This window comes from Numenius arquata, chromosome 17 (genome assembly GCF_964106895.1).
Source record: "Numenius arquata chromosome 17, bNumArq3.hap1.1, whole genome shotgun sequence".
Taxonomy (NCBI): domain Eukaryota; kingdom Metazoa; phylum Chordata; class Aves; order Charadriiformes; family Scolopacidae; genus Numenius; species Numenius arquata.
In genome coordinates, this window is record NC_133592.1 from 13794852 (window position 1) to 13807310 (window position 12459).

Here is a 12459-nt window from a genome sequence, read left to right on the forward strand (position 1 = left end):
AAGAATTTTGAGGCAGGAGTTATCAGGGTTCATTGACAGGGCTTTAAACTAGATATGAGGGGGGAAGGGGCGCTAACTGGGCCTGTCAGGATTAAACCCAAGGGAAGCATGCCAGGACTTGAAGGATGCTGGATTAGTGAGGACTCTCGATCTGTCATTTCATTTGAGAAAAGGGATAGACATTTAGAAATTCCTGATTGCGAACAATGGGAAAACCCTATCCTGAAAGGGGAAAAGGGCACTAGGCCAGGAGTTAACAAAGCTCATGGACAGAGCTTTAAACTAGAAGTGAGGGGGGAAGGGGATGAAACCAGGCCCACTGGTAATAAGCCTGGGGTAAAGGGCCAAGGATGGGGGTGAAACTGGGAGCCCAGCTCAAGTGCATCTACGCTAATGCACGTAGAATGGGCAACAAACAGGATGAGCTGGAAGCCATTGTGCAAGCAGGACAGCTATGACATAGTCGCCATCACGGAAATATGGTGGGATGACAGTCACGACTGGAATGCTGCTATGAATGACTATAAGCTCCTCAGAAGGAACAAGCAAGGAAGGAGAGGTGGGGGTGTAGCTCTGTACATTAGGAGTGTTTTGACTGTATAGAGCTAGATTCCAGTGACGATGAGGTTGAGTGTTTATGGATAAGGATGAAGGGGAAGGCTAATGAGGGGGATTTTGTGCTGGGAGTCTGCTATAGACCACCCAACCAGGACGAGCAGGCTGATGAAGTAGTCTATAAGCGGCTGGCTGGAGTCTCGCAATCGCCAGCCCTTGTTCTGGTTGGGGACTTCAGCCTACCGGATATCTGCTGGAAATACAACACAGCAGAGAGCAGGCAGGCTAGGAGGTTCCTTGGGTATATGGAAGATAACTTCCTGACACAACTGGTAGGAGAGCCTACCAGGGGAGGTGCCTCACTAAACCTACTTTTCACAAACAAAGAACGACTAGTGGGAGATGTGGAGGTCGGAGGCTGTCTTGGTCTTAGCGATCATGAAATGGTCAAATTTTCAATTCTTAGTGAGGTAAGGAAGGGGGTTAGCAAAACCTCCACCTTGGACTTCCGGAGGGCGGACTTTAGCCCTCAGTTCAGAACCCTGGTTGGGAGGGTCCCTTGGGAGATAATCCTGAGGGGCAAAGGGGTCCAGGAAGGCTGGACGCTCTTCAAGAAGGAAATCCTAAAAGCCCAGGAGCAGGCTGTCCCCATGAGGTGCAAAATTAAAGGGCGGGGAAAATGGCTGGCCTGGTTGAACAAAGAGCTTTGGATGGGACTTAGGGAAAAAAGGAGGGTTTACCACCTTTGGAAGAAGGGACAGGCAACTCAGGAAGAGTACAGAGATCTTGTTAGGTTATACAGAGAAAAAATTAGGAAGGCAAAAGCCCAGCTGGAACTCAACCTGGCCATCAATATAAGGGACAACAAAAAAACTTTTTATAAATACGTCAACAAAAAGAGAGTCAGGGAGAATCTCCATCCCTTACTGGATGCGGGGGGAAACATTGTGACCAAGGACGAGGAGAAGGCTGAGATACTTAATGCCTTCTTTGCCTCTGTCTTCAACAGTCGGACCAGCTACCCCCAGGGTGTTCAGCCTCCTGAGCTGGAAGATAAGGATGGAGAGCAGAACAACACCCCCATAATCCAGGAGGAAGTAGTTAATGATTTGCTTATGCACCTGGACACGCATAAGTCCATGGGGCTTGTCCCAGTTTGAAGTAAAACCGAACCAATTTTCTGTTCTGTAACTTTACATCCTAGCTAGGCCTCCTTTAAATCTCTGAAATTAACGGCATATTGTGGAGAAAACTGCTCATTCTCAGAATGATAAGACCAATGTTTGTGCTCCATGCCAAGGAATGGTAGGCAGGGAGGCCCTTGCTTATACCTTGCTTATATATTTATATATATATAAACCAAGGTCAGCCAATTTCGTTATTTGCCCCCTTAGAGGGTCGGAAATGGAAAAAACGTAGAGGGGTCACATCAGTGGGGAGGAGTGGACAGGAGAGGTGACCCAAACCTGACCAGCTGGGGTATTCCATGCCATCTGCCCCATGCTCAGTATAAAAGCTGAGGGATCAAAGGGTCAATCCCTTTCCTGCGATGGCCGACGTCCAGAGAGGACTCTGTCTGTTCATCTGCCTTTGATCCCAATCCGTGTGTTCCTGACTCCAGAGCTGGAATCCAGTTCCCATTTGTCGCTGAGTCCAGTCTGGGACTTCCCCAGTGCCTGCCGGTGACGTGACTGTCATCCTGGGAGCTTGATACGGTTTTGTATATATTGTATCTATTTCATTATTTTCTTCTTTATTTTTATTTTAATATTAATACTTCATTAAAGTAGCTTAGTTCATTCTAAACTTCAGGATCTCCTTATCTCTTTCTCCTCCTCTCTCTTCTTTTGGCGGCGGGAGAAGGGTGGGGAAGGGCCATCTGTCGGTCTGGTTTTGGTAAATTAGGCGGAAACCACAACAGGGCTGGATGGGATTCACCCAAGGGCACTCAGGGAGCTGGCAGGAGAGCTCACCAAGCCTCTCTCCATTATCTATCAATAATCCTGGTCAACAGGAGAGGTACCAGATGACTGGAGGGTGGCCAATGTGACACCCATCTGCAAGAAGGGCCAGAAGGAGGATCCGGGAAACTATGGGCCTGTCAGCCTGACCTCAGTACCAGGAAAGATCATGGAGAGGATCATCTTGAGTGAGCTCTCAGGGCAAGTGCAGGGCAGCCAAGGGATCAGGGCCAGCCAGCATGGGTTTATGAAAGGGAGGTCTTGCTTAACCAACTTGATCTCTTTCTATGACCATGGGACCCGCCTTCTCGATGTGGGGAAGGCTGTGGACGTTGTCTACCTGGACTTTGGTAAGGCCTTTGACACCATCCCCCACAGTGTTCTCCTGGAGAAGCTGGCGAATCATGGCATAGACAAGTGTATTTTTCACTGGGTAAAAAAATGGCTGGATGGCCGTGCCCAGAGAGTTGTGATTAATGGGGTGAAATCCAGTTGGCGGCCGGTCACCAGTGGTGTCCCTCAGGGCTCAGTCTTGGGGCCAGTCTTGTTTAATATCTTTATTGATGATCTAGATAAGGGGATGGAGTGCACCCTCAGTAAGTTTGCAGATGACACCAAACTAGGTGGGAGTTTCTGCTTGAGGGTCAGAAGGCTCTACAGAGGGATCTGGACAGGTTGGATCAATGGGCCAAGGCCAATGGGATGAGGTTTAATAAGGCCAAGTGCTGGGTCCTGCATTTGTGTCACAACAACCCCAGGCAACGCTACAGGCTTGGGGAAGGGTGGCTGGAAAGCCTGGGGTTGGACCTGGGAGTGTTGGTGGACAGCCGGTTTAACATGAGCCAGCAGTGTGCCCAGGTGGCCAAGAAGGCCAACGGCATCCTGGCCTGTATCAGGAATAGCGTAGCCAGCAGGAGCAGGGAAGTCATCGTGCCCCTGTAGTCAGCACTGGTGAGGCCTCACCTCGAGGGCTGTGTTCAGTTCTGGGCCCCTCACTACAACAAGGACATTGAGCTGCTGGAGCGTGTCCAGAGGAGAGCCACCAAGCTGGTGAGGGGTCTAGAGAACAAGTCATATGAGGAGAGGCTGAGGGAACCGGGCATGTTTAGTTTGCAGAAGAGGAGGCTGAGGGGAGACCTCATTGCCCTCTACAACTCCCTGAAAGGAGGGTGTAGAGAGGTGTGTGTTGGCCTCTTCTCCCAAGGGAATCATGAGAGGAGCAGAGGAAATGGTCTGAAGTTGCGGCAGGGGAGGTTTAGATTAGATATTAGGAAGAATTACTTTACTGAGAGGGTGGTCAGGCACTGGAACAGCCTGCCCAGGGAGGTGGTGGAGTCACCATCCCTGGAGGTATTTAAGAAACGTGTAGACGTGGCACTTCAGGGCATGCTCTAGTGGCCGAGATTGCAGGGTTGTGTCAGTTTGTGGGTGGGTGTGGGGGGTATTTTTTTGGTTTTTTTTGTGGTTGGACTCAATGATCTCAAAGGTCTCTTCCAACCAAGAAGATTCTGTGATTCTGTAATATTGTATATGTGAAGACTGGCGTGTAAATTGGTTTTGCAAGTAGAGTTGGTTTATTTTGAAAAACTGTTAACCACTGTAAACTGAGTCCTAATTATATTGACCATGAAGCAGGTAGAGACCAGAAAGTGAAGGTTCTCTGCAAACCACTTATTGGAAGTTGAGTTACAAAGACGTATTGAAAATTGCAAATAAGTGTTCTCAACTTACAAAACAGTTTCTAATTTTACAAAGTCTGGTAATAGAGCTCCAGTTCATACAGGAACACAGTGGGCCTTTGGGAGGAATGAAAGGTGAAAATTTCAGCCTCACCTTCCTGTTACAGATTTCATGATTTTTGCCCTTTCCCAAACTCCTTTGTTTCTACACTATGCCTTTTTAATTCCTTCCTTGAAGTGAAACTTGTAGCTCTAAGTACTGCAAATATGGGGATAGCGCATAAGTGAACACTGACAATAACGTGCAGAGTGTAGCTGTGTGATCCCCCGTGGGGTGCATACATATGCTCTGTGTGCGTGTGCCTGCTGGGAATACATCTGCAGCCTCGGCACTGGTTGGACCTGAGGGTATGGACCTGTGGAAATTTTCCTTCATTTTCCTCTAAAATCCCAGGCTTACTGAATTGCTGTCACAAGAGTATCCAGGAGTTCCTTCAAAAGGCTTCAGCTGGGAAGAAGGGGAAGGGAGCTAAAAAGAGTTGATGCGGGGTCTTCCCTGTTAAATATGGAAGGACAATACAGAGTTTTGTTTGTCTGTTTTAAAAACTAGAGAATTGCAGTACATTTCATAAATGCCACTACTTCCTATATCCATCCTTCTGTCAGGGAGAATGGATATAAGAAATAGCAAGGAGAGTAGCAGTGCTTGAGGGAGCTGGATTCAGCTTGGATCCACAAAGATGCCTTGGAGACCAGCTTTGGGCTGGACGGCTGGCCAGGCAGTGCTGGGTGCCCACCAAAAGAGCGGAGACCTGGCGTCAGCCCATTGACCTGTGCAGCTCTGCAGCTGACTCCTGCCAAAGCTGCAGGAGAAAGGGCAAAGAGAAAAGCAAACCTGACTGTGTCAGAAGGTCAATTCTCTATTGTCTTTGCTGCCTACTTTGAATAGGAAAAAGCTCAAGCAAAGAACAATGTTGATGTCCCCAATGTAGAAGCTAGTTTACGAAAAGCAGTGGACTCCTTAGCAATAGGCAAGATCCTTCTGACATCCTGGTAATCACTACTCAGTCCATTAATGACTTAAAATAATGATACCCATTTCATAACCTGCTAGCAGGCTCTATGGAAAAGGGTACATGGGACATTACTTAGGAGGGGTGTGAGGTTACAAGAGGAGTGTAAGGACACAAGGCCTGTTGAGGCCATACTGGAGGGCTGTGCTGGGCTCTAATAAAATATATATATAAATAGAGCTGCTGGAGTGAGCTTTCCCCCAAGCTGCTCCTGGGATTTGCTTCAGATCATGCCACTTTGGACACTCAGACACCATCCCCAGGGATGCTCATATGTCTACAGCAATGATTATCAGCCTGTCCTTGTCCAGGATCACTTCTCAGAACTATCTCATATAACAACACAGACACACACTTAGCTTCTTTAAGAAAGGTGATATACCTTCTCACATGGCTTTTAGATATTCATTAAGGCAATACCAGCTGGTTGTCCCACCTATCCACCTATTTTTGATTCTCCTCTAGGCTTGTGGAATATGACTTCCCTTTACAAATGCTTTTTTTCTCAGTATGTTATATTACCAGTGTGTACTCAAATTCTACTCATTATTAGCTTCTGCTCTTTTCCCAGTACAGGCACCAGGTTTCCTGGTCCACAGTTCCCTGAAACACTTTTTAAAAATTAGCATTCTACTAGACAACTTCCAGATCTCCAAAAGCAAGGCAGCTCACACACCACAGCCAATATTTCAGCTGGTTTATCCCCACGCCTTTTCAGAAATCTTGTGTAAATCCCATCTGGTCTTGGCCACTTGTTACTATTCATTTTGTCTATTTGGCAACAGGCAGAATATACAGTCATCATCATTCTGAGCAATTCTGGCATGGAAGTCAAGTCATTTTTTTTCCAACACCATTTTTTTTGGTCTGCTACTACTAGGTAACATCCCAAATAAGCAATATCATTTGCTCTTGTATAAGGAGACAGTACAGGCACCAGCTCTAAGTGGGAGCAAACAATCTGTATTGTTTCAATTGTGCCTTCCTCTACTGCTTTTGCTGCCAGAATTGCTGGGGGGAAAAAAAGGGTTTGTTGCCTTCACAATGCCAAGTTACAAATGATGGCCTGGTAACTAATTGCTTTCTAGTTTTTTTTGCCTCAGGAAGGGCTGAAGGAAGTAGAAGATCTACCATTTAAGGCAAAAAATCCTCACAATCAAAAGGGTAATAAATAGTTTTATCAGTAATGTGCACAGAATACATATTGCTGCCAACTTTACAACTGTTGAGACAACCAGAAGATATGATCATATCACTACTTTACACTGGAAAAATAAAAGATGGAACAATAAATTTATGATAGGCATCACCTTTCCCCCAAAATACAAAATATGTATTTCATTGACCATTTTGCAGTGTTCAGTAGTTAGCTGAAAGACATCAGTATTACAACAGAAGCTCTTCTAGACTGGGGGTAGTTGACAGCTGCAAAAAAAGCTTGCAAATATATTTTTAGAAAGTAATCCCTCAAAGATTATCATTAATTCTATTTGGCCTTGGTGCATTGTCAAACTCATGGTCAGTGATGTAGAAAATCAGCATGCAGTATCATGCACTTTTGACAAGTTTAGATTAACTTTCTTCTCCCTTTACATAAATTATCTCTCAACTTTCATTAGAAAAGAGTGTTATTTAAAGTCAGGCTGAGAAGACTGACTTTTAGTACATACTTTCAAAGCTCAATACATTTGTGTCAATTAAATGCAGGAACCCTTGCTGAGTTCAAAAACATACTTGAATATACATCTTTCCATGAATATGTATTTATTCTGCCATCACTGATCATTTGAGCCTAAAAATCATTCTGTCTAATGTGAGAAGAGCTATGGAGGAAACTTCCGTAGGAGGAAACCTCCATGAAGGAAAGCTTTCAATAAAAAGGACACTACCAAATGAAACTACGGGGTTAGAATCATAGAATTATAGAATGGTTTGGGTTGGAAGGGATCCTTAAAGGCCATCAAGTCCAACCCCCCTGCCATGAACAGGGACATCTTCAACTAGATCAGGTTGCTCAGAGCCCCGTCTAACCTGGCCTGGAATATCTCTAGGGATGGGGCATCGACCACCCCTCTGGGCAACCTGGGCCACTGTTTCACCACCCTCATTGTAAAACATTTCTTCCTTATGTTGGTCTAAAACCATTAACCCTTGTCCTGTCACAACAGACCACGCAAAAAGTTTGTCCCCATTATTGTTACAAACCCTCTAAGTACTGAAAGGCTGCAATAAGGTCACCCTGGAGCCTTCTCTTCTCCAGGCTGAACACCCCCAACTCTCTCAGCCTGTCCTCACAGCAGAGGGGCTCCAGCCCTTGGAGCATCTCCGTGGCCTCCTCTGGCCCCGCTCCAACAGGTCCATGTCTCTCCTGTGCTGGAGAGGAGAGACAGCTGGAGGCAGCACTGAGCAGGGGGGTCTGCCCAGAGTGGAGCAGAGGGGCAGAATCCCCCCCTCACCCTGCTGGCCACACAGCTGGGGATGCAGCCCAGGATGTGGTTGGCTTTCTGGGCTGCAAGCGTACATTGCTGGCTCTTGTCCAGCTTTTCATCCACCAGTACCCCAAGTTCTTCTCAGCAGGGCTGCTCTCAATCCCTCCATCCCCCAGCCTGTGGTGATATTGGGGGTACTGGTATCAATAGCATTAAATTTACCATGGCATTAAATTGCAGTGAGTGACGTCCCAGTTCTGTGCCTTGTAGATGGTGTTTCTTTTTCTCCTTTTCTCCAGAACCATTCCACGCAACTTTGCAAACAAATAATTTAAAGCACAGGGAATAGGCTTTATCCCATAATGAACACTAATAATGTATATGATAGAGTATCTTTGTGGCTTTCAGAGACCTGCATGAACAGTTAAGGATACAGTCCAAATGTATAGAATTTCTAGTGCAGATTAATGATCTTAAACGCCACACAACTTTGCCTCACTGATGATGTAATGGAAGAATCCTACGTGAAGGCTAAATCCCCAAAATATTATATTTTCAGAAACTGTTTAAAGTGAGGGGTGACAATAAGACGTTAACTGTGTCTCTTCCCCTTTCATTCTTCCTGGTGTTGGGAATAACATTGACATCCACATATATCCCGGAACTTGGGAGCCCTCTTAAAGGACAACTATATGCTCTGGAAAACAAGAAGAAGCAGCAATTGTGGATCTGTCTGTCTCATCTAGAAGATCATGTTCCTCCTCAGACTGCTCCTGATTTTTTTTATTGCTTTGTAATGTCCTGTGTAATGTGGGTCCCCCCAAAATATACATTCCCTTCCCACATCCCCTCAGATTGGAGTTCCTGCAGGACCTGAACAACTCTAACCTTGGGTCAGAAGAGATACTGAGAAATGCTGGGAAACACTGCTTATGCACTGAAAACTAGTCACATCACAGAGTTCCTTACAAGAAGAGTCACAAGAACACTGGGGCTGCCAGCCATTCTCTGGGACCACAACAGAGTGTACACCCCATCCTATTCCATTATTGAGCTTCACAGGGCTACTCTCCAGGCACTATAACGTACAGTGCCTCCAGATCACAACTTACCCTCCTGTGGCCATTTTGGACAAATGCCTCTGCACTCTGACTTCTCTCTCTCCTTGAGGGATTCTTCTGGTTTCCCTGCTCTTCATGCAAGTTTTCAGAGAAGTCTGTACCTGAGACAAAGCTAGAGAAGATACAATGTGCCTTGAAGATGGTATGGACCTGTCTCCAACATTCAGGTTTGGTGGAAGCAATGATGTTTTATTTTCAGTATTCCAGATGCATGAAAAATGGTGTGTAAAGGTGTAGGGCAGTTTTACAGATACTTGGGATTTCCCAAGGGAAGCAGTGTCAGACATCATTACCTGTGAAGAAAAGAGAAAGAATTTTTGTCAAAATAAAGGAGGGGTTCTGGTTAAAAGTTCTTTGTATCTGCTGGCAACAATCTTAAATCTGGCAATGTCATCAGCTATAAGGGTAGTTCCTTTTGGCTGGGGGAAATACACAGAGTCTGGAGATGGTTTGCTAGTATTCCTGAAACTCATCGTCTCCACCACCTTGTTTCTCATGAGTCCAGGTCCTCCCCTAATAACTTGTGAATTCCCAGCCATGTTGGAAGGTTATCCTTGTTGCTTCTCCTTCATTCTAGAGATCCTCTTTTGGGATAGTCATTCTCACTGACCCTTGCAGTCAGATGCCCTGCATGGCTGTCATCCATTATGCCTTCTGGCAATGAATTACATCTCCTTTCATCTGTTTTGAACCATCATCCAACTATTTTAAATATTTTAGATTTTTTAGATAAGATAGATATATTACCGTCTCCACTGAATCTTTTTCAAGCTGGAGAATCAAAGTCTACTTAGTCATTCCTCAGGTGGAGGTTATTCCATACCAGTCATTTTCTTCTTTCCTTCTGCACGCCTCTTCTGAAGTAACTTGTTCTGAAAATCTGGCAAGCAGACACTATATTTCAAAAGCATCATTAATACTGATTTTCAATAATTCTTGAAATATTGGGGAATCCCCAGAGAGCAAGTAGTAATTTAGAATTCTATAAATATTATAAATGTTTGTAACTCAATAATGTTCTAAATAGTAAACTAATGGTATTGATATTGACTTGAGGCAAACACTGGAATACTTGATATGCCAAAATAAATGCAGTAATTTGCACTGTCTATTTAAGGTAGCTTAAACTGTGTTGATATTTATGAATTTACATACTGTCTTGCTAAAAGTAATAATACTAATAGCACATAGATCTGTTACTGAGATTCATTTGTATGTATTTTGGTAAGCTAGAAAACCAGGGCAGTACACACTACACAGATTAAAAATTGTGTAATTGACAAGTGTCAAAATTCTTCTGTATTTGTAGGGTCCCCAGTGATTGAGTTTGCCTTTGAAAAGGATTGGTTCTTCACCATATACTTTTTTAATAAAAATATGACCGAGGAGAAAATGCAAAATCACTTTTATTACAAAAGAATTAGGTGAGTCAGATGTAAAAGACAAGATAGTCTCTGACAAAAAGTAATCATAGTTCCGTTATCCCTATGGTTAAGCTAATGATGCACATAATTAAAATGCAAATGTAAGTGCATATAGCAAATAATGGAGACTGCAACCTGTAAGACAGATGGGGAAAGGGTATTGTACCAAAAGCAGGTCCTGAGACTGCTGAAATGTGAAAAGTGCATGCAAGCTTGGTGCTGCAACTGTCACAGCTAATTTGAATCCTTGATACGTAGCAATTGGTCAAAGAAAAATACAGCAATAATATTATTTCCACAGCTGAGTAGTTATCATTGTCATTTCATGCAGTCGTTTCACTTCAGGCCAGACTGTGACAGGCTGGCAACAACTCTGATTTAAAAAATAAAAAAAACCCAACCAAAAACAAACAAACAAACAAAAAAAACCAAAACCCACCACGCAAACCAAAAAAAAAAAAATCAACAATGCTCTAAAAGCACTGAAAAATATACTGGAAAATACTCAAGAAGCAAGACAAAAGGCCTAAATAAGACACATCTCAACACTGCATGTTGCAATGCCAGACTTGAAAGGGTCCGTTTTTTGTAACAGAATCCAATATACCCTCTTAGATGCCTTTACTTCCTATACAGTGTACCTAAATAGCTGGCATCATGAACATAATCCAAAACAAACAGCCATGAGAACTGTGTAAATGCAGCAAGGACATTCCCTAGATTGAGCCAACATGAAGTGATGACAACAATGCATATGAAAATCCATCTCTTTCCAGATAGGGACCTGGGTCAATTCTATAAAGAGGTGTTAAGATTTCATGGCCTCTAAAGTTTAAATCATTTTCTGACAAATGTTTCTTCTGCCTTTAAAATAAAGAAAAGATGAGGTAGTGATGACAAACCTACTTTGCCACCTCATCTCCTGTACAAAGTAATGTAATGGTAAGAATATTTACCCAAATTGTGAGAGACCTGAAATCCACTGTCACTTGAGGAATTCATATCCCAAGCTCACATTCCTGTAGCTATATGGCTCTCAGCATGTGGATAGGCCCATGTGTGGATGGATTAACATTCTCAACATTCCTTCTGAAGTTCTACCCTCCAAGAGAGGAAAAAAAAAAAAAGTCTACAGAAGTACTTGGGACACAAGCAGAAAAGCACGGATGACTTCCTAACCTACTGGTTAGGAAATCCATCTGTTTAGCTTTACATGCTAAACTTTATTCAAAGACCTCTGCATATTTTATAGCAAGCAAACACTGATTCGATAGCATAAATAGACACCTCCTTGCTGGTGATTGTATAGAGATGTGGTTATCGCTGGCTCTCATATTTGTTATAATTCAGAACACTTATTCGTATCAGAGCAGCTTCAAGAGAAAGGATGGAGAGTTTTATTCCTTCCTTCCCTCGTTGTAACTATCTTGAAACTGAGTGGTAAAGTTGAATACTAAATTAATAATAATAAATGTGAAATGGTGCCCATGAGAAACGTGGAACATTTTTACACACAGAAATGGGTTCTAAGAACATTGCTTAGAAGACATCACATAGATACAATAGCTATTCCTCTGAAAACATTAGCTTCTATGCTTGGTAATGGTTCAAAAAGGGAAACCAATAGTTTTACATTATTAGGAAAGGAACGGAGCACAAAGAGAAACTATTACATGAGTGTACAAATACATGATGTACTCACAGCTTGAATACTGCAAGCAGTTCTAGATACATGTATCCCAAAATGAAATGAATGAACTGGGCCAGGCTTAGAGAAGGACAACAAGCGTGAACAAAGCAATGTGATCACTTCTGAATTAGGAACTATTAAGGAGTATAAAATCATGGGTGGAAAAAGTAGACAGGAAATAACGTTTCACTGTAGATGACGCCAATTCATTTTTCAGACAGATGGCTCACAACAAATAGAAGTGATTGCTCTTCATAAATGTAATTTACTTACCAACACAAGATGTTGTAAATGCTAAATGTTTACAGGAGTACAAAAATGAGTGAATAGTTTCATAGAAGAATTCCATTAAGAACTACTTAATCTGAAGGTATAGCATCAGGATCAGGGATTCCTTGAACCACTAGCTTTTGCAGGCTGGAAGAGCACTTCGGGTAAGCAGCACTAAATATGTACCCTGTTCTTACATTCTTTCCTGTACATTTGTCTTGGCCATGGCTGGGAACAGAACAATGGGTTTGAGGGAC